Source organism: Pseudophryne corroboree, chromosome 5 (genome assembly GCF_028390025.1).
Source record: "Pseudophryne corroboree isolate aPseCor3 chromosome 5, aPseCor3.hap2, whole genome shotgun sequence".
NCBI classification, from domain to species: Eukaryota; Metazoa; Chordata; class Amphibia; order Anura; family Myobatrachidae; genus Pseudophryne; species Pseudophryne corroboree.
The window spans coordinates 233,957,301-233,981,116 of NC_086448.1; the positions used below are offsets into that span (position 1 = coordinate 233,957,301).

At 45.0% G+C, this 23,816-nt stretch overlaps 1 protein-coding gene across 6 annotated transcripts in view; it reads right to left on the reverse strand.

Moving 5' to 3' along the window:
• TBC1D5 (TBC1 domain family member 5) overlaps nucleotides 1-23,816 on the reverse strand; it is a 1,053,329-nt gene that overhangs the window by 706,781 nt on the left and 322,732 nt on the right. The window contains exon 4 of one of the 6 annotated variants that reach the window (XM_063922180.1): nucleotides 21,236-21,311. The exons of the other annotated variants lie outside the window; for them this stretch is intronic. The gene's annotated coding sequence lies outside the window, so the exon portion shown is untranslated. The remainder of the gene's footprint in view (nucleotides 1-21,235; nucleotides 21,312-23,816) is intronic. 6 annotated transcript variants of the gene reach the window in all.

The window sequence follows — 23,816 nt, forward strand, 5'->3', positions numbered from 1 at the left end:
TAATAAAAATGTTTTAGTACAATGTCCCTTTAAAATAGATAAATCCAGTAGAGCTCTTTGTACAAGTCACAGGACATCATGGAGACTTCTACTATCCCTGTTATTACCAACAGTTAGGGGTTATATTATGTGCTGTAATACACAAGTCCTAACGGACACAAATCAAATAGCTTGTGTGCATTTTATCTTCACAGGTGCATTTCATGCAGCCAATAATAGAAGACTATCACAATGAGTCACAAATGGTATCATTAGTAACAGAATATGGTGGTGGTGGTGATGATGATGATGATGATGATGATGATGATGATGATGATTATGACGACATTACTACTCTCCAAATAGAAGCCACTTCATCATTATTCAGAAAACATGGTCCTTGAGGTAAGGAGGGCCCGGCAATGGCAGGTCACTCTCCGAGGCACTAATTCTGCTCTCAAAAAAAATTAAAAATATTTGCCACTTTCAGAAGAGTAAATAAAAATATCAGTTCCTTGCAACAAATGCTCATATGTAATGGGTAACATAATCACTGCTGTTATTTGCAGTGCAGTTAGCTGCATTTCCTAGTACTGTTAGGTGCAGGTAGAGCGCTCAATAATACAGATATAATTAATGTTACGGTAAATGCATCTTCTATACTCAACGAGATCACCAAGTTAATGCTGCCGTATATGACTGACGTGTTCTGTGGTATAGGGAGTACAGTTTACCATGGAGATGTGTGGTGGGCAAAGCTATCTGCATAGCCGGTAAACTATTATGATACTATGTAAACCTTTTGAACAGTCACTAAAACTAGAGTGTACAGTAAGCTTGATTTGCCAGGGAAGATGCCCCAGGACAATGCTGTGCAATGTACAGTGATAACTAAAAGTCACTGGGGAATAAACTCATGGCCCACAGACATTTATCCCTTGTCGTGTGTGTGTCTGTGTACCCAAGCTGGATTCCTGGGCTGGTTTGTATTCCTGGGCTGGATTGGAGTTTGAGATACTATGTGGAAAACTGGATGTCTAATGTAGTTCTATTCATGGACTAGGACGTAACTAGGATAGTCTGTGTGCAACTGGTGGGACGAAGAGGAGCTGCTGGCAATGTTAGGCACTGGACGTGCACTCAAAGTCCAAAGGAGAACTCTAGATACTACAACACACAGCTGGAGATATGGGCCCTCATTCCGAGTTGTTCGCTCGCAAGGCGATTTTAGCAGAGTTACACACGCTAAGCCGCCGCCTACTGGGAGTGAATCTTAGCTTCTTAAAATTGCGAACGATGTATTCGCAATATTGCGATTACAAACTACTTAGCCGTTTCAGAGTAGCTTCAGACTTACTCGGCATCTGCGATCAGTTCAGTGCTTGTCGTTCCTGGTTTGACGTCACAAACACACCCAGCGTTTGCCCAGACACTCCTCCGTTTCTCCAGCCACTCCTGCGTTTTTTCCGGAAACGGTAGCGTTTTCATCCACACGCCCATAAAACGCCGTGTTTCCGCCCAGTAACACCCATTTCCTATCAATCACATTACGTTCGCCGGAGCGAAGAAAAAGCCGTGAGTAAAAAAACTATCTTCATAGCAAAATTACTTGGCTCAGTCGCAGTGCGAACATTGCGCATGCGTACTAAGCAGAAAAACGCTGCGATGCGAAGAAAATTACAGAGCGAACGACTCGGAATGAGGGCCATGATGTAGAACTGGAATAGAATTCACCGGAATGGAACTGGACTGCAGGAGATGCAGGAATGGAACTGGAATGCAGGATACATAGGAATGGAACCAGAATGCAGAAGACACCAATATGAGACCGAAATGCAGGAGTCATCAAAATGGAACCAGAATACAGGAGTCACCGGAATGGAACTAGAATGCAGGAGTCACTGGAGTGGAACAGGAATTCAGGAGACACCAGAATGCAAAAGACGCCGGAATGTAACTTGAATGCAGGAGTCACCGGAATGGAACTAGAATGCAGAAGTTACTGGAGTGGAACTGGAATTCAGGAGACACCGGAATGTAACTGGAATGCAGGAGACGCGGAATGGAACTGACATGCAGGAGCCAGTAGTGCAGCTAGATGGTAATGCACTTATGGGTAAATGTATTACCCATCGTTATAGGGGAGAAGCAGTAACAGAGCACGTTATGTTATCTATACCGCTTCTCCCCCATGTAAGAATGCTGCGGTGCGGGCACAACGACAGTGACGCTAAAAGATAGCAGGCCGATATGCGCGGGCAATGTATGAACGGTCAGCATCGTTGACCATTTCAATAGCTGCAGGTGGCGATGCCCATAGACCACAGCAGAGACAGAGCTGTCCATGGCTGTGGCAGGTGGTGGCTCCGGAGTGTGCAGGGGATCTCGCATGAGTAGCGAGATCCCACACAGGTGCATTGGAACTGGTCGGGACAGGGAGACACATTGCTTCAGCACTGAGCTGAAGCGCTGTGTGCTCGGGGGATATCGCCGGAAGGGGGAGCTTTTGCTCCCCAGCTTCGGCAAACAAGATGTTAGTACATCTTGTCGATGTCCATTCCTGCTTCGCCTCGGTAATGAGGCGAAGCAGTAAGTGTTATAGCGGCACGATCCGTGCCGCTATAATTCATTTACCACTTAAGCCTCTAGGCAAGGTATTCTGCAGGAGCTCACAGGTAGTGTCTTAATTTACTGTGGAAACGCGTGGAATGAGTAGTCAGTATGTAATGCATATATACAGATGTATTCTGTTACAGCCAGTGCGACTGCCAGCTCCCGAGATTTGCAGATGTGCACGAACGCACCTGCGGTTTATTCGCTTCTATGGGAAAGCCGTGGCTGCGAATGGATCACAGCCTCCCGCTGCATAGCTCATTGCGGGAGCAAACACTGCAAGGAAGTAGCAGGACACATCTGTAATAAAGGGAAAGTGTTTCAAACATAATGATATGTTGCGTGCTTTGTTTTATATTCATGCCATGTATAAATTCCTAAACTGAAATGTTTAAAACCTATAAAATTCAAAAACATGGATTGAAAAAACATTCATTTTTGTTTTTTATATCCTAAAAATCCAAAGCATAATAATAATAATAATAATAATAATAATAATAATAATATTAAATCTGGAAGAAACAGCTAAGAAACTTTTAGGATCTGAATTTTTCAGGTCAGACTAGGGGGACAGTGTGCTTCCTGTGTGCTTGTGTGTACCATTTTTCATACCATAATTACTTTGTGAAAGCGGTCATAAAGTTGCTAAACTCCAGAATTGGCTGTGATGCAAGTACAATCATTGTGCGAAGTTTCTAAGAAAATGTGTTTTTTTAAACCTTTCACTATACCAAAGCTTTTGTTCTGTGATCTTTTCTTTTTGGTTTTCTGTTATTGATTGTGTTGTGGGGTTTTTTTCTTCTTGCGTTTGCAGAAATTCTTAGCAAGTATCACACAAATGAAGAAATATCACCCCATAAATGAATCTTAATGCCCAATGCGTCTTTGAATAACACTGCTTTATGTCCCAGGGAACAGCTTTCCAAATTAACATAGTTACAATACATAAAAAAATAGGTAAATAGATGAAAACGAAATCAAATACAACAAATTTGTAGGGACTATAAAAATATAACACATACATAAAGTGTTTTTTTATACATATATACTTCTATTATTAAGAATGTGATTTCTGTTATCAGAACACGTTGACCATCAAAATGGGTAACCTCATATAAATTACAACAGTACATGAGCAGCTCTTTAAAGCAAAATAGAATTTAGTTAAGGTCATCTAAAGAGTTAAGAATACATTTTAATCCCAAGAGCATGAGGACAATGGTGAGAACTCAGTGGTCCCTTAAACACTGTATCACTCAAAGTGTCATGTTTTATTCTTTGCAGAATATTAGGTACAAAACTTAAACACAGGAAAAGTCATAAAACATTTAACGCTGTTGAAAATACAGAAGCACAGGGTCCTAAATGACTAATGAGTGCTAAAGTAATATCAATAATTGTATTTATACTGAAAGTTTAAGTGGCATTTAAAAGCTCCTGCATTAGATTTTGTAATTTGCTTCAACACAAAGTAACATTAAAGGAAACAATACAGTGACATAAATAGCTACCTACTGTCCCTGATTTCCAGAAAAGAGACATACAGTATCTAAATTTCCCCCTATTAACTGTAAAGCATAGTGTTTTTAATATTGATCATTTACGTTATACATACATATGGTATACTGTACTGTAAGTTATTATCTTGAATAGTACAGTACATCAAATCTTTTATTTATAAGGAAATAAAACTATATAATAGCCACTACTGTTTATTATATTTGTAGGAGACTTAGATATGGTGACAGCAATTTATTTACTTTTAAAAACCAGGAGCAAATTATTATGCATGTGATAAAGTGGGCAGGGCAAGAACTCCTTGGAACCAAACTGAGAACTAGAATATATAAATCAGCAGAGTATTTCAGCTCACCTGTATCTGCCCACATGTGCGGCAAAATTTACAAAGCGTTGGGTTGTAAACCTAGGTGTTTTTGTGGAGGTTTTGTAATCTGCAGGTGTACTAAGACCAAACCCCCTGCAAAACTGCCAGGAAAGTACACTTTAGAATAGGATACAATTGAATATCAAAGCACCATTGATGTTTTCAACCATAGACAGAATAGAATAAAATTGAATCCCAAGATTTATGAATCTTGAGGCAGTTTTGGAAACTATCATAAAACTGCCCACAAACTCACTAAACACAATGTGCTAAATTTAGCACAGCTACGATCAAGAACACAGACAAACGCGGGGGACGCCCAGCACAGGGCTAGCCCGCCCCGCATGTCAGTCCCTGCCCCGTCGCTGAAGTACAAAAGCATCGCACAGCGGCGATGCTTTTGTACTTCAGGAGTAGCTCACGGAGTGCACAGCTTTTGCAAGCTGGCCAGGAGCTACTCGTCGCTGCCCGGCTCGCAACGGCTGCGTGTGACATCACGCAGCCGCTGCGGCCCGCCCCTCGCACGGTCTGGCCACGCCTGCGTTGGCTGGACCGCACCCACAAAACAACGGCCAAACATGCCGCCCCCTACCGCCCAGCAATCGCCTCTGCCTGTCAATCAGGCAGAGGCGATCGCTAGACAACGACAGCCGTTGGCTGTCAGCCATGTGTCAGCGCACTGCGGCATCGGCGCATGTGCAGTTCTGACCTGATAGCTGCGCTGCGAAGAACTGCAGCAAGCGTTCAGGTTAGAATGACCCCCAAAGTCAGACAGGTGTGTTTGTTAAAACAGCAGGTAAATTAATTGTATTTTGACAGGCAACAATTGCACAGAAATATCATCCAATTGGGTATTGATGGTTGTGATGTCCCTCACCAGACATGACTGGACTTTAACAGAAATACACAAACAAACAAAAATATAAAACAATACAAAAAAAAACCACAATCACAGTACACTCTCACACACACACAAAAAATCCCACACAGGACTTAAAAATAAGTTTGGCCCATACACTGCATTGCTGGCTGGCGGCTGTGCAGCTTCTTCTATTAGTCTCCCAGACTGACCTAGTGAGAGTTGGTGAGTAACATCTTTGTCTACACACTGTTTCCCAGCCACTGGTCATACTCAGCAGAAAATGCTCCCCCCTTGTCTGCACCAGATTTTATGCCATTATCTGTCAGCGCCAACCTTTCTTCCCCTTATGTCTGCACCAGCCTTTTTACCCATCATGTCTGCACCAGCCTTTCTACCCATCATGTCTGCACCAGCCTTTATACCCATCTGCACCAGCCTTTCTACCCATCATGTCTGCACAAGCCTTTATACCTATGCCTGCACCAGCCTTTATACCCATGTCTGTACCAGCTTTTCTGCCTATCAGCAGATCCTGTCTACACACACCTTTCTGCCTGTTATCTGTCTGTGTCAGCCTTTCTTCCCTTCTTCTGCATCAGCCTCTCTGCGGATAACGCCAGCAGATCCTATCTGCACCAACCTTTCTGCCTGTTATCTGTCTGCGTTAGCCTTTCTTCCCCTCTTCTGCACCAGCCTCTCTGTCCATATGCTGATAACGCCATTAGATTCTGTCTGTTATATGTCTACACCAGCCTTTCTTCCCCTCTACAAAACCAGCCTCTCTGGCCATCTGTGCATAATGCCAGCATATCCTGTCTGCACCAGCCTTTCTGCCTGTTATCTGTCTGCACCAGCCTTTCTACCTATCATGTCTGCACCAGCCTTTCTGCCTGTTATCTGTCTGTACCAGCCTTTCTACCTATCATGTCTGCACCAGCCTTTCTCCCCTCTTCTGCACCAGCTTGTCTGCCCATCTGTGGATAATGCCAGCATATCCTGTCTGCACCAGCCTTTCTGCCTGTTATCTGTCTGCGCCAACCTTTCTCCCCTTTTCTGCACCAGCCTGTCTGCCCATCTGTGGATAATGCCAGCATATCCTGTCTGCACCAGCCTTTCTGCCTGTTATCTGTCTGCGCCAACCTTTCTCCCCTCTTCTGCACCAGCCTGTCTGCCCATCTGTGGATAATGCCAGCATATCCTGTCTGCACCAGCCTTTCTGCCTGTTATCTGTCTGCGCCAACCTTTCTCCCCTCTTCTGCACCAGCCTGTCTGCCCATCTGTGGATAATGCCAGCATATCCTGTCTGCACCAGCCTTTCTGCCTGTTATCTGTCTGCGCCAACCTTTCTCCCCTCTTCTGCACCAGCCTGTCTACCCGTCTGTGGATAATGCCAGCATATCCTGTCTGCACCAGCCTTTCTGCCTGTTATCTGTCTGCGCCAACCTTTCTCCCCTCTTCTGCACCAGCCTGTCTGCACATCTGTGGATTATGCCAGCATATCCTGTCTGCACCAGCCTTTCTGCCTGTTATCTGTCTGCGCCAACCTTTCTCCCCTCTTCTGCACCAGCCTGTCTGCACATCTGTGGATTATGCCAGCATATCCTGTCTGCACCAGCCTTTCTGCCTGTTATCTGTCTGCGCCAACCTTTCTTCATCTGTTCTGTGTTGCGAAGAGTGATGTCCTTCTAGAATCATCGGGAATTTTGCTATGGGGCCCACAACAGTCTAGTTACCCCTGTAACCAGCTGTTTCTATGATGTCAGGTGAATGTTGTTTCTGTCAAAGCCCTATTAAATGATTGTGAATAGAATAGCTTCTAATCCAGTGTTTCTCAAACTGTGTGTAGGCACCCTGGGGTGCTTTAGATTGATGGTCAAGGACCAATTCAAATTATTTATGGTCAATGTACAGTAATAGGCAAAACCATTGCTGGTGGCTGCTAATCATATAAATTGTGGACAAACAGAAGCATACAAACACACTTTACTGAATAAGTAACTTACTCTCAATAAGAAACTTTTGGCCTAGGAATATTGTAAAAATACAGTTCTGATACTCTAGGGCATCGTGTTTAAAAAAACGTTTGGGAACCACTGTTCTAATACCTTGTGGACTGTTTCTATGATATCAATTGAATGGTGCTTTCTATAACAAACAGAGTACCATAAGTAAATGAATTATGAATGGAACATGTCTCAGTCTGAACTGCACCTCACGTGACTGATGGGACTCAGATGCATCCACTGAAGACATCGCTGCATTAGGCACCAGGTACAATAAGTCACAACTAGACCACCAAGGATGATTGTCTACTTTCTATCATGTTGACATTTCAACAGTATCCACATAATCAATGTCAAGCTACTTCTCTGTGTGGGTCTGCATCTGTTGGCAATTACTTAAACACAACCTTGGCCTACAATAGACTCTTCCTCCTCCTGTCCTGCCTCTCTAGTTGCAAGCAGCCATGTCAGATTTGAGCAAATACTATATAACATGTTTTCTGGGCAAATGCAGACCCCAATTATTCTTTCATGCTTAGTGTAACATCTCAGCATTGGCCACAAAATGTGATATTGTACACGTTTTCTGCCAGAATAAACCTTGCCTCGCTCACACCTTACACCAAGCATGCAGCCGGCATACTTTTAAGTGAATCATAAGTTGTGATTCTACACAACTTGTCCTAGAATGTTGTGCTCACTGTGCAGATCTTATTCTTATGTATCAGTTGGGTCAATGTACGTTTATAACAGTGTTCTATGGTAACAGGCTACTGTTACTAGAAGCCAATGTGATGGCAAAAACCCACATTATAGTTTTAGAAAGATAATAGTACAGCTTGGTATACACTATAAAATTATTAGGCAAATCAGGCAGAAAATGGTACGTAATGTATGTATGCAGGAGTGTTAGCCGGCAACCAGTTATAACACACAAATTCAGAATCGAGGGTCAGGATTTTATGCTCTGCTTAAAAAGTTGTGTTGCCGACCTCCTGATCGCTTAAAGAAAGCACACACTGAGCTTAAAATAACTCAGCGTGTACAGGGTGCATACTGATTGCATAATCAGAGGATTGGAGCATTTATCTCATCTGCCGTAACTCCCACCCCCCCTCCCCGATTGTGCCCTTGGCAGAGGGGCGCAATTGAAAAAAAAAATTCAGACTTCTTTCCTAGGGGGCACGGCCACGTCAGCATTATTAGGCCACACCCCTTCTGTATCAAGCCGCGCACCACTTTCTACTGCCCTGGGTATGGGCTCCTTTAGGCTGAACTCATGAAGCAATATTTACAGATACATATGTTACCTAATGCCCAATGGATTGCTCCCATTCCTTCTTTTAGTTTTCCATTTCATTAACATGGGATAAATGAATGAATGCTAGGATTGAAAACTGTAATTTCATTGTGCAATGTGCGATGAACAAGTTGTAATATGTACAGACAAACACACACAACATGGCAGATAAATTCCTGCACCTGTCCAGGCTGTAAGAACCTAATACTAGTGCACTAGCACTGCTCTCCTCCGGTTTATTCTGGCAAACTGTGTGTATATGTGCACATCCGCTTTATACTAACATATTGCTTTTTGTTTACATGCAAACAAAATCTGTTAAATGGTCAAATTAAATGTGTTTAAGGTGGAAAATTAATATTTTCCAGGTTCGATTTGAGTTTAAGGGGAGAAAAAATTTGTTTTGTGACACTTACAGTAAGCCTGTTTTGTCACTTAGAAAAATTATTATTACTATCAGTTATTTCTATAGCGCATACATATTCCGCAGCGCTTTCCAGAGAATATTTTTGCCCATTCACATCAGTCCCTGCCCCAGTGGAGCTTACAATCTATGGGGGGTCAATCCGATCTGTTCGCACGCTGCTGTTTGTCGCAGTGGTGCGCACGGGTCGGGTCTGCGCCTGCACGGCGGCCGCAATGCGCACGCGCGTCGTTGCCCAGTGACGGGCGTTGCCAGGCAACGACCAGAAGAACGAAGAAAGCGATCGCTTGAGCGATCGCAAGAAGATTGACAGCAGGAAGGTGTTCCGGGGTGGCAACTCACCGTTTTCTGGGAGTGGTGAGTCCAACGCAGGCGTGACAAGGTGTTTGGAGGGCGGATGTCTGACGTCAATTCCGGGACCTGCATCGCTGGATCGATCGCACAGGGTAAGTAACTCTAACCCTGGTCTTCTTTGACAGGAAACTTTTTTTGGCATAGCAGGGCTGCACAAGCATTCACAGCCCTGCTATACAGAAATACACTCCCCCATAGGCGGTGTCTAGTTGATCACACGGGCAGCAAAAAGTTGCTACGTGCGATCAACTCGGAATGACCCCCTATATTCCCTACCACATGTACACGCACATACATTCACGCTAGGGTTAATTTTTCATGGGATCCAATTAGCCTACCAGTATATTTTTGGAGTGTGGGAGGAAATCAGAGTACCCGGAGGAAACCCACGCAAGTACGGGGAGAATATACAAACTCCACACAGTTGGGGCCATGGTGGGAATCGAACCCATGACCTCAGTGCTGTGAGGCAGTACACCATCCGTACTGCCCAAAATTGTACTTTTCTACACCAAGAAAAGGACAATTTTAAAAACAACTGGCTTTCCAGCATATAATACAGGCTTGTGTTTTTCATAAAGCATAACATTACATATCACTTTATTAAAATCCTACATTTTGTTAAATACCACATAGCTATTTCCACAAGCATCTTCACTTGATGTAGATACTTATTCAAAGACTTTAAACACAAATTACAAGAAAGAAAATAAACACAAATAAAAATGAAAGCCCCTGTGTCTTGTTAACTGGACTTTTTAAAAGGCACCGTATTTGAATGGGCAGGTGCAAAAAACAAAATAACACTAGTCCCTGGAGTTTTCTAATTAGATTATAAATGATACCACATGGTACAACACAGAATCTATGCAGCTCATTTTCAGGAAAGCCAAAGATCACAAAATTGAAGATGCACGAGCATATGCTGAGATAACATAAAGTCTAGCGAGAAGATAGAGATGAGTCAGTTAATTAAAGTCAATTTGACTGCAAAGTCTATTGTAAAGGGCATGCATCATTATATGTATCATATGCTTTTTGGGGAGTGGCAAGACAACATTGGGCAACTTGCTATATGGCACCCTTGCGAAATAGCCCTTATATTTCAGTGTACGGTGACATTCCCCAATTCCTAGCATCCAGGGAGCACTTCAGTGTGGTTATATATTGGTAGTAGGGAGTCCACATTAATTCTAAATTATTGTCCAGATTTAAATCTAAATCTCTCTGCCCATTACATCTGCCCCACCTGCAACGCAACATGGTTTTGGCCCTCATTCCGAGTTGTTCGCTCGCAAGCTGCTTTTAGCAGCTTTGCACACGCTAAGCCGCCGCCTACTGGGAGTGAATCTTAGCTTATCAAAATTGCGAACGAAAGATTAGCAAATTTGCGAATAGACACTTCTTAGCAGTTTCTGAGTAGCTCCACACTTACTCGGCATCTGCGATCAGTTCAGTGCTTGTCGTTCCTGGTTTGACGTCACAAACACACCCAGCGTTCGCCCAGACACTCCTCCGTTTCTCCAGCCACTCCCGCGTTTTTCCCAGAAACGGTAGCGTTTTTTCGCACACACCCATAAAACGGCCAGTTTCCGCCCAGAAACACCCACTTCCTGTCAATCACATTACGATCACCAGAACGAAGAAAAAACCTCGTAATGCCGTGAGTAAAATACCTAACTGCATAGCAAATTTACTTGGCGCAGTCGCACTGCGGGCATTGCGCATGCGCATTAGCGACTAATCGCTCCGTTGCGAGAAAAAAAAAGCGAGCGAACAACTCGGAATGACCCCCTTTGTCCATTAGAATGCTTTTTTGGTTGCTAACAACCCAGAATAAGCCCCTAAATCTGGAAATTAACAAATTACGATTTGGCAAAATGACTTTAGGCAGTTAATTGGCAAATGTTTTTTCTAAAAACCGCTCAGAAATTGACTTTTTATTTTTATGAGCGAATTAGGTGAAGAACATGTATTTAAACGTATCGAAAATTATTTTATAAAAAATAATAATAATAATAATCTTAATATTCATTGAAAAAAAATGATCGAACAGTGGATCACTGCAGTGGCATCATAAGGCGGGTGACACCTGGAGGGAGGGTGACACCAAATGTCAGCTTCTCTAAAGTGACAGGAGCCAGGTGGTGCAGTGTGAAAGTCTCCTACAGCACCGGCTCCTGTCATAGAAAAGGAGATGACAGTTCACGGGGACTGTCTCCGGGGGCAGCCCAGCATCTCCGAAGTTGATGGGCACGCCCCCAGAGTGCCGATTTCTGGATCCCTGTGAGGCCACGCCCCCTGTATATGAGGCCATGTCCCTTTTGCCGCGAGCACGTAGGGAGATCAGGGGTGCGCACCGGGTGTCACCACACCTGGTGGCGCCTCTGGATCATTGTCATCAGGACCATCACGATTTTCATTTTCTTAGCAGGTGCTCATCTGAGCAGCCACCAGGTACACACTAGAGGGCTGGGAGGGTTAATTTACATTTCCCCAGTGGCTGCTAATGTCTGCAGCCACCAGGTCGGGGGTCCACTAAAGTAAGCAAGTCAGGATACCACTAAACGGAGCATTTATCTTTATGCTTCACATTCCCATTTAGGTGTTTACGTATACTTTTATATCACCGATCTAATGAAAAACAGATTTGAAAAAAACAGTAACCGTTCAAAACCTGTACATGAAAATAAGAATTTACTCACCGGTAATTCTATTTCTCGTAGTCCGTAGTGGATGCTGGGAACTCCGTAAGGACCATGGGGAATAGACGGGCTCCGCAGGAGACTGGGCACTCTAAAAGAAAGATTAGGTACTATCTGGTGTGCACTGGCTCCTCCCTCTATGCCCCTCCTCCAGACCTCAGTTAGGGAAACTGTGCCCGGAAGAGCTGACACAACAAGGAAAGGATTTGGAATCCAGGGTAAGACTCATACCAGCCACACCAATCACACTGTACAACTTGTGATAACCATACCCAGTTAACAGTATGAACAACAACTGAGCCTCCTTTTACGGATGGCTCATAACAATAACCCTTAAGTGAAGCAATAACTATATACATGTATTGCAGAGAGTCCGCACTTGGGACGGGCGCCCAGCATCCACTACGGACTACGAGAAATAGAATTACCGGTGAGTAAATTCTTATTTTCTCTGACGTCCTAGTGGATGCTGGGAACTCCGTAAGGACCGTGGGGATTATACCAAAGCTCCCAAACGGGCGGGAGAGTGCGGATGACTCTGCAGCACCGAATGAGCAAACTCAAGGTCCTCCTCAGCCAGGGTATCAAACTTGTAGAATTTAGCAAATGTGTTTGAACCCGACCAAGTAGCAGCTCGGCAAAGCTGTAAAGCCGAGACCCCTCGGGCAGCCGCCCAAGAAGAGCCCACCTTCCTTGTGGAATGGGCTTTTACTGATTTAGGATGCGGCAGTCCAGCCGCAGAATGTGCCAGCTGAATCGTGCAACAGATCCAGCGAGCAATAGTTTGCTTTGAAGCAGGAGCACCCAGCCTGTTGGGTGCATGCAGGATAAATAGCGAGTCAGTTTTCCTGACTCCAGCCGTCCTGGAAACATAAATTTTCAAAGCCCGGACTACGTCCAGCAACTTGGAATCCTCCAAGTCCTGAGTAGCCGCAGGCACCACAATAGGTTGGTTCAAATGAAACGCTGATACCACCTTTGGGAGAAATTGGGGACAAGTCCTCAATTCTGCCCTGTCTATATGGAAGATCAGATACGGGCTTTTACATGACAAAGCCGCCAATTCTGACACACGCCTAGCTGAAGCTAAGGCCAACAGCATGACCACCATCCACGTGAGATACTTTAGCTCCACGGTCCTAAGTGGCTCAAACCAGTGTGATTTCAGGAAATCCAACACAACGTTAAGATCCCAAGGTGCCACTGGAGGCACAAAAGGGGGCTGAATATGCAGCACTCCCTTTACAAACGTCTGAACTTCAGGCAGTGAAGCCAGTTCTTTTTGAAAGAAAATAGATAGGGCCGAAATCTGGACCTTTATGGACCCCAATTTTAGGCCCATAGTCACCCCTGACTGTAGGAAGTGCAGAAATCGACCCAGCTGGAATTCCTCTGTTGGGGCCTTCCTGGCCTCACACCAAGCGACATATTTCCGCCATATGCGGTGATAATGCTTTGCTGTCACATCCTTCCTAGCTTTTATCAGCGTAGGAATCACTTAATCTGGAATGCCCTTTTCCGATAGGATCCGGCGTTCAACCGCCATGCCGTCAAACGCAGCCGCGGTAAGTCTTGGAAAAGACAGGGCCCCTGCTGTAACAGGTCCTGTCTGAGAGGCAGAGGCCATGGGTCCTCTGAGATCATTTCTTGTAGTTCTGGGTACCAAGTTCTTCTTGGCCAATCCGGAACGATTAGTATAGTTCTTACTCCTCTCTTTCTTACTATCCTCAGTACCTTGGGTATGAGAGGAAAAGGAGGGAACACATAAACCGACTGGTACACCCACGGTGTCACTAGTGCGTCCACAGCTATCGCCTGAGGGTCCCTTGACCTGGCGCAATTTTTTTTTAGCTTTTTGTTGAGGCGGGACACCATCATGTCCACCCGTGGCAGTTCCCAGCGATTTACAATCTGTGTGAATACTTCTTGATGAAGTCCCCACTCTCCCGGGTGGAGGTCGTGCCTGCTGAGGAAGTCTGCTTCCCAGTTGTCCACTCCCATCGAAGAATCCTTGTGGCTTCTGCCATTGCCATCCTGCTTCTCGTGCCGCCCTGGCGGTTTTTGCATGGGCGACCGCCGTGATGTTGTCTGACTGAATCAGTACTGGGTGGTTTTGAAGCAGGGGCTCTGCTTGACTCAGGGCGTTGTAAATGGCCCTTAGTTCCAGTATATATATGTGTAGTGAAGTCTCCAGACTTGACCACTGTCCTTGGAAGTTTCTTCCCTGAGTGACTGCCCCCCATCCTCGGAGGCTTGCATCCGTGGTCACCAGGACCCAGTCCTGTATGCCGAACCTGCGGCCCTCGAGAAGATGAGCACTCTGCAGCCACCACAGCAGAGACACCCTGGCCCTTGGGGACAGGGTGATCAACCGATGCATCTGAAGATGCGATCCGGACCATTTGTCCAACAGATCCCACTGAAAGATCCTTGCATGGAACCTGCCGAAGGGAATTGCTTCGTAAGAAGCCACCATCTTTCCCAGGACTCACGTGCAGTGATGCACCGACACCTGTTTTGGTTTCAGGAGGTCCCTGACCAGAGATGACAATTCCTGGGCCTTCTCCACCGGGAGAAACACCTTCTTCTGTTCTGTGTCCAGAATCATGCCCAGGAAAAGCAGACGCGTCGCAGGAATCAGCTGCGACTTTGGGATATTCAGAATCCAGCCGTGCTGTTGCAACACTTCCTGAGAGAGTGCTACGCTGACCAACAACTGCTCTCTGGACCTCGCCTTTATGAGGAGATCGTCCAAGTACGGGATAATTATAACTCCCTTCTTCCGAAGGAGTATCATCATTTCGGCCATTGCTTTGGTAAATATTCTCGGTGCCGTGGAGAGACCAAACGGTAACGTCTGGAATTGGTAATGACAGTCCTGTACCACAAACCTGAGGTATTCCTGGTGAGGTGGGTAAATGGGGACATGCAAGTAAGCATCCTTGATGTCCAGCGACACCATAAAATCCCCCTCTTCCAGGCTTGCAATAACCGCCCTGAGTGATTCCATTTTGAACTTGAACTTTTTTATATAAGTGTTCAAGGATTTTAAATTCAGAATGGGTCTCACCGAACCGTCCGGTTTCGGTACCACAAACATTGTGGAATAGTAACCCCTTCCCTGTTGAAGGAGGGGGACCTTGATTATCACCTGCTGGAGGTACAGCTTGTGAATTGCCGCCAGTACTACCTCCCTTTCCCTGGGAGCAGCTGGCAAGGCTGATTTGAGGTAACGGCGAGGGGGAGTCGCCTCGAACTCCAACTTGTATCCCTGAGATACAATTTGTACAGCCCAGAGATCCACTTGTGAGCGAACCCACTGGTTGCTGAAGTTTCGGAGACGCGCCCCCACCGCACCTGGCTCCGCCTGTGGAGCCCCAACGTCATGCGGTGGACTTAGTGGAAGCAGGGGAGGATTTTTGTTCCTGGGAACTGGCTGCCTGGTGCAGCTTCTTTCCTCTACCCTTGCCTCTGGCCAGAAAGGATGCTCCTCTGACCCGCTTGCCTTTCTGAGGCCGAAAGGACTGCACTTGATAATACGGTGCTTTCTTAGGCTGTGAGGGAACCTGAGGTAAAAAAGTCGACTTCCCAGCAGTTGCTGTGGATACGAGGTCCGAGAGACCATCCCCAAACAATTCCTCACCCTTATAAGGCAAAACCTCCATGTGTTTTTTAGAATCAGCATCACCTGTCCACTGCCGAGTCCATAATACTCTCCTGGCAGAAATGGACATTGCATTAATTCTAGATGCCAGCAGGCAAATGTCCCTCTGGGCATCCCGCATATATAAGACGACGTCTTTTATATGTTCGAGGGTTAGCAAAACAGTATCCCTGTCGAGGGAATCAATGTTGTCTGACAGGGTATTAGTCCATGCTGCTGCAGCACTACACATCCAGGCTGAAGCAATAGCAGGTCTCAGTAGAGTATCAGAGTGTGTATACACAGACTACAGGATAGCTTCCTGCTTTCTATCCGCAGGCTCCTTTAGGGCGGCCGTATCCTGAGACGGCAGTGCCACCCTTTTAGATAAGCGTGTTAGCGCCTTGTCCACCCTAGGGGATGTTTCCCAATGTAACCTATCCGTTGGCGGGAAAGGGTACGCCATCAGTAACCTCTTAGAAATCACTAGTTTCTTATCAGAGGAACTCCACGCTTCTTCACACAATTCATTTAATTCATCAGATGGGGGAAAAGTCACTGGCTGCTTTTTCTCCCCAAACATAATACCCCTCTTGGTGGTAACCGGGTTAATGTCAGAAATGTGCAATACATCTTTCATTGCAGTAATCATGCATCGAATGGCCTTTGTAGACTGTACATTTGTCTCATCCTAATCTACACTGGAGTCAGACTCCGTGTCGACATCTGTGTCTACCATCTGAGCTAGCGGGCGTTTATGAGGCCCTGACGGCTTCTGAGTCGCCTGGGCAGGCGCGGGCTGAGACCCCGGCTGTCCCAAGGCTGCTGCGTCATCGAACCTTTTATGTAAGGAGTTGACACTGTCGGTTAAGACCTTCCACATATCCATCCAATCAGGTGTCGGCCCCGTCGGGGGCGACACCACACTTATCTGCCCCTGCTCCGCCTCCACGTAACCCTCCTCATCAAACATGTCGACACAGCTGTACCGACACACCGCACACACACAGGGAATGCTCAGACTGAGGACAGGACCCCACAAAGTCCTTTGGGGAGACAGAGAGAGAGTATGCCAGCACACACCACAGCGCTATATAACACAGGGATTTACACTATAAAAAGTGATTTACCCAATAGCTGCTTAAATATCTTATTTGCGCCTAAATTTATGTGCCCCCCCTCTCTTTTTTACCCTTCTTGTATCAGGATACTGCAGGGGAGAGCCTGGGGAGCTGCTTCCAGCGGAGCTGTGAAGGGAAAATGGCGCTGGTGTGCTGAGGAAGAAGGCCCCGCCCCCTCAGCGGCGGGCTTCTGTCCCGCGTTTTATGTAACTTAATGGCGGGGTTTTTTACACATATACAGTTTTCAGACTGTATTATGTGTATTTTAAGTGCCAAAAGGTATTATAATTGCTGCCCAGGGCGCCCCCCCCAGCGCCCTGCATCCTACAGTGACCGGAGTGTGTGGTGTGCTGTGGGAGCAATGGCGCACAGCTGCGGTGCTGTGCGCTACCTTAATGAAGACAGGAGTCTTCTGCCGCCGATTTCATCGCTTCTCTTCTGTCTTCTGGCTCTGCAAGGGGGACGGCGGCGCGGCTCCGGGAACGGACGATCGAGGTCAGGCCCTGTGTTCGAACCCTCTGGAGCTAATGGTGTCCAGTAGCCTAAGAAGCACAAGCTAGCTGCAAGCAGGTAGGTTTGCTTCTCTCCCCTCAGTCCCACGTAGCAGTGAGTCTGTTGCCAGCAGATCTCACTGAAAATAAAAAACCTAACAAATACTTTCTTTTCTAGCAAGCTCAGGAGAGCCCACTAGGAGCACCCAGCTCTGGCTGGGCACAGATTCTAACTGAGGTCTGGAGGAGGGGCATAGAGGGAGGAGCCAGTGCACACCAGATAGTACCTAATCTTTCTTTTAGAGTGCCCAGTCTCCTGCGGAGCCCGTCTATTCCGCATGGTCCTTACGGAGTTCCCAGCATCCACTAGGACGTCAGAGAAATTAGTTAGATTAATGTAGGTCAGACTAAGCGCAGTTTTCCAAAAAATTCCCCCAATTTCTCTAAGTGTAAGGAGCTCTGACACTGTAGTTCAGTGTCCTAACGGATGAGCAGTGCAGGCGGTGGTGTGTCCAGTGTGCAGCCGAGTACAGTACTTTAGATGGTAAATTATATTTTACTACAGAGCTAATAAGACTTGAAAAATACACCTGTATTTAACGTCCAACTCTTTGAAAATAATGTGTTTATCCAGATGAAGGAAGCACAAATCCCCCAGTGTGACAGTGACTAAAGGTGTGTACACACGGTTAGATTTATCCTTGCAATTTTGACTATTCAGTCAAAATCGCGTGGAAAGTTAGTGCAAATCGCAAGGTGTTAGCCACCTTGCGATACCGATTTGATCCCGATGCGCAGTCCCGTGGGGTTGGTATCGCAAGGTAAGATAGACTGTGCAATCAAGTCAATTTTGACTATATAGTACTAAATTATAGTCAAAATTGGCCATAGCCAAAACCGCACATAGACAATATCACAAGCACACATAGTCCATATTGCATTGTTAAAATCGAAGATAGCCAAAATCTCACCGTGTGTATGCTCCTTAAGTTAGGCACAAATGTAATGGCCTGCGAGTCGGGAGCAGCTGCAAGATTTCGACAATGTAGATAAATGATTTAAAGTAGTATTTTGTTAAAAGGTAACACCAGGTCGGTATTACCTTTTTTGTTTTTCTTTTATCATACACATTCCGCTGTACCAAACTCGCAGGCTATTATATTTAGGCCCTTAGGAGCATATGTACTAAAGTTTGGAGAGAGAGATAAAATGGAGGGAGATACAAAGTACCAGCCACTCAGCTCCTAACTGCCAGTTACCAGCTGTGTTGATATATGACAGTTGGGAGCTGATTGGTTGGCACTTAATCTCTCTCCACTTGGTCTCTCGCCAAGTTCTGATACATAGGCCCCTTAGTCTCAGTCAGGAGAAGAACTTTCCAGATGCACCAAAAATGGTCAATCCAGTACATTACATTACCCCCCCCCCCTCCCATAATGTCCATTAGCAATTGTAACTAGAAACCAGTTTTATTTATTAAAAAAAAGGTCCACAAGCTATTTTACAATTCTAAAAAATAAAATGCCATGACCGCCTTGGTGTGGTGATGAATTCCACAGCGTAACCACCCTTATAGAAAATAACCATTTCCTGCTGTATACTTGTGATGCTTATATCTGCAGCTATTTAGCCTATTGTATCAAAACGTTTTAGGCCTATTGATATTCCGGCAAACTTGGTGCAGACTGTGTGGCTTAAGGGTGCTTTGAAGGCTCTCAGGAATACCAACTCTGCAAGCAATAGCATTAATTGATCAACCCTACTGTAAGAGCTGCTTCTTTGAGATACAAACCATCCCAAATTGTAGTGGACAGTCCTATCGTCCAAACTGCTGGCATTGTTGGGAGGTATGTCCTGCGCTTATGTCAGTGTTGCACGTGGCAATGGAGGGGAGTGGATATGGGAGCAGCTCAGAACGTCAATGGTATGGGGGACACGCATGCCATAACGGGTCAGCAGTATACACACTGCATCGATGTACACATAAACTATGTTGGGAGGTATGACAAAGCATGTTATGGCTCCTGCCTTCTACTCTGATGTAATGGTAACATTTTAAAATTAGCATTAATATCTCACAGCCTTCAACAGAGTATTATAGCTGCACTACAGTACGAAGGTGTTTGGGAATTCTACAGAAGAGCATTCATTATTTTGCAGTTAATATATTCAAGAGAGGAAATATGTCAACATATAAATGTAGTAAATTTGGTCACTGCAAATAATTGCTACGTTGTTCTTTATCAGCTGTGTGATGTAAAGCGGGAATGAAATAAGACTTTTTACATTTGTACAATTAAAGGATTCAGCTGTAATCATCCAACACACTATCTGCCTTTTAACAGTCCCAATCAGTAGCAGATCTAGGTGTAATCAACAGCAGCAGGGGGCTTCAGAAAGCAAAACAAAACAAAAACAGCAGGAATCTTCACTAATATACATTAATTGGCATGAGCCAACATTATAGTGCATGAAAGCAGTCTCTCCACTTGCTCAGCAAACTAAAACAGCAAATTAATAGGAACTTCTCCAGAAGGATAAATAGCGGGAATAAGAAGCACTCAATAATAAACCCTAAAAGTGACCCTGTCTCCATGAACAGGGTCACCTAATAACTTACACCAATAATAAAAAGTTAACTGGAAACTTACGACAACTGCTTCCAAATTCTAAGTGACTTCAATGAATGCTGAGTTGTCTTTATAAGGCAGTTACCTTCTTTGCACTGGAACCAGGCTCTAGGATCCAAAGCTGTGCCAATGAGCCATTTTATCTGGCTCACAGGTGACCATTGTGCAGAAACAAGACTTTCGCAATAAGCAAGAGCTAATTCAGCTTAAATAGATAATGCATAACAGTGATCTACCGCTAGCTGGTCTATAAATTAGCATTGGATGGCTATTATGTGGGTGTTGCCTATTGCTGCAAGGGTTCAGGGTGCAAGTCCTCCCATAGCCTGATACCAAAAATGTGTTACAATTAAAATAATTCTGTTTACATATATGCTTCAACAACACTGCCCAGCTTCACCATAGGTACATTACCAGCTACAGTAACATAGAAAGGGATGCGTTTAATTTGCCAGCTGTTGGGATCCTGGCGGTCAGGATGCCGCCAGACGGAATACTGGTGCAACAGGACTATTCCCACTCCTGGGTGTCCATGACACCCACAGAGCGAGAATAGATCCAGTGGCGAGCCACCGATCCCGCAGCGTGGCGAACGCAACGAACAATGGGACTCTTTGCACTCGCCCTGCCAACGGCATTTTGATGAGCAGGATGCTGCTATCGGGATATTGACAGCGGGCATTCTGTCCACAAGTAAATCATACTGCACCCCTTAGAAACATAGAATTTGACAGAATATAGGAACCATTTGGCCCATCTAGCCTGCCCTAAACATAAGTACATACATACACTTACACACTAGGGTTATTTTTGTTGGCCAGTTGATCTACCAGTACATACCTCTCAACATAAACCTCTCCAGGAGGGACAAAATGCTCTGCTCCTGGACTTTTCTCTTTATTTATGATTGATGGAACCTGTTTTGAACAGGTTAATGGATAAGAAAGGTGTTTCAGCACAGGTGATGGCAATCATCTATCACAATGTTGACATTCTGGCAATGTCGTCATTATGTCAGTGTCAACATGTTAAACAACATTCTGAACATGTCGACATTTAGACAGTTCAGTGAATGTTGACACTGTATACCGTACCTCCTCCACCCTTCCTGAACAGCCACTAATGAGAGCCTCTATCCCTGCATAAGTATAGTATGTTCATCTACTTTCATAAATCACCTGTTATTTTGGTATACAACAGTGATAATGGGTAGTACTTAACATACCTCCCAACAGGACCCTTTCCAGGAGGGACACAATGCTCTGCTCCTGGACTTCCCTTTAATGTATGATAGCTGACACCTGTAATGAACAGGGAAATGGATAAGAAAGGTGTTTCGGCACAGGTTATGGCAATCATAAATTAAGAAGGAAGACCCAGGAGCAGAGCATTGTGTTCCTCCAGGAGAGGGTCATGTTGGGAGGTATGACTTATGGGTTACTTATCAAAGCTTGGAGAGAGATAAAATATCAACCAATCAGCACCTGTCATTTTTCAAACGTAGCCTGTAAAATGTATGCCGAAGCTGATTGGTTAGTACTTTATCTATCATGGTTTTATCTCTCTCCGAGTTTGGATAAGTCCCCCCCTAAATGAGGTAAAAGTGTGATGCGTCATAGATACAGATGTGGCCATTGTCAGCTTTGCCGCTAGCCACGGCAATCGCAAGTTATTTGCTGCGACTAGTATACCCGCTGGCCACGTGCATGCACTACATATGAACGGGTGCCTACGCTCCCACAAATGGGTCACAAGCAGATATGACTAGTCGCAATCCGGCAGCAAGTGCGACCCATTCACGGAGAAGATGACGGCGGCGGCAACTGCAGATCTCCATAGTGAAAACATAAGACTTTTGTTAGAGCCTGTCCCTGTAGCATACCTCCCAACTGTCTCACATTCAGCGAGAAAGTTCGGGTCGCAGTATTCTGTGGTGGTTGTGGGAAGCACGCACCGCATGCACACGGCATCTATTCACAGTGCAGAAAGAACCTGGAGGCAGCCCAGCAGCTCAGACAGTGCTGGACATGACCCCAAAGTGACACAAACAGGGGTGCTGCGAGGCTCTACCCCTTTTATCAAAGCTCTGTCCCCTTTTTGGTCACGCAGGGTCCCACTTCTGAAGGCTCACCCCACTGCTGGCATTCTAGCGGATGGGATTCTGCTATTGGGATCATGACATCCGGCATCCCGTCCGCCGGTAAATCGTATGTATCCCAATCCAACTTGAGCAATTCTGGATAGGGCAAATATTGCTTTACCAAACACAATGTTCTATTTTAATTGACACTAACTGGAATAGACTACTGGCAGGGGCCTTAATCAAGTCGCATTGCAAAGGTGATGCAGCTGCTATTTAAGCAACGGGATCCGCATGGGCAGGTCCCATCCTGCGCATGTGCCCACAGTTAATGCGGTTGGCCCGCACTAACTGCAAATGCCTCTGCCTGATTGACAGGCAAAGGCGTTGGCGGGGCAGCGGCCGTGCATATTCGGGGTGGCGTTGGGGCAACGGGGGGTGTCGGCAGCGTTTTCAGAGCAGCTGCATCCGCTCCAATCGAAAAAATGGCGGCGCTGGCAGTAGACTTCACTAGTTTCTGCAACCACGTTCTAATTGCACTGTGACTGTAATTAGAGAGTGATCGCAGTGGGTGGGCTGTGGATCGCATGCTGGGCAGCCATGCCCTGCGATGGGCAGCCCCCAACATGCGATTGAAAGGATTGCAGATTCTGCTAAAAAGCAGAATCTACAATCCTTACTGAATTAGGCCCTTAATGCGTGTAAAAAAAACAAAAAAAAAACAACACTCTGCAAATGTTTAATTTTCAGCAGTTAACAGTTTAATATTTTATTTTATTTTACTGGGGGGAGGATGAGTAGCTAACAAATAACATTTTCCATCATATAACACGTATAACATAACAATTGCGGGCCATGAAAAAGGAATGGGAGGAAATGTATACAATGTATACAGTATTAATGGTGATCATGCACAAGGCAAAGCCAGGTTGGTTTTGCCTTGTAAACGATTGAAGCTTTAAAAATACGGCAATCTTGGACGAAATCCCGGACCTCGGCAAACTCTGACCCTATTACATTTCCACATGGTGTTGAATTCTTTTACAAGGCACTATACATACAGATGTAACCACTCTCATTGTGGCTGCGCCTAGTCGCAACATCAACTAGGTTGCCACGATGCACACGCCGGCGTGCGCATATTCGTGCCAATGATGCATACGCATTGCATTGTCTAGTAGCAGGTGTGAATAGACACAGCTAGTCGTCGCTGGCATGCATATGCACGTGCGTACACATTATGTCATCGATGAGCCTGGCATCTGTATGTATAATTGTCAATATGCAGAGAAGATATTGCATAATATTATTTTGTAGTGTTTAGTAATAAAGGGGGAACAAAAAAAGATATATATCTTACACTTAGATAATTTACATGAATATCTGGTATAATTTATCATAATAGACTGAATAGCGATATTTATCTGTAAGATTCTCTGCAGTAAGTACAATTGCAAAAGGAACTTAGTAAGCTATTATCTATGTCACACACATTTTTAGCATTACATTTGCTGGTTTCTGAGTATATAAAAAAAAAACACTTTTTTATTTATTTATTTTTCAATCATTTCATTTTCTTTTTTTTTGCATGAATGTTTTAATGGAAAAAAAAATGGAATCCTGTTTCTTATATTAATACTGTGAAACATTGCTATGTATTAGAAACCTTGATCAATCATGTTTAAATGCTTTCTAACACTAACAATCCAAAGTTACTAGGGTTTGA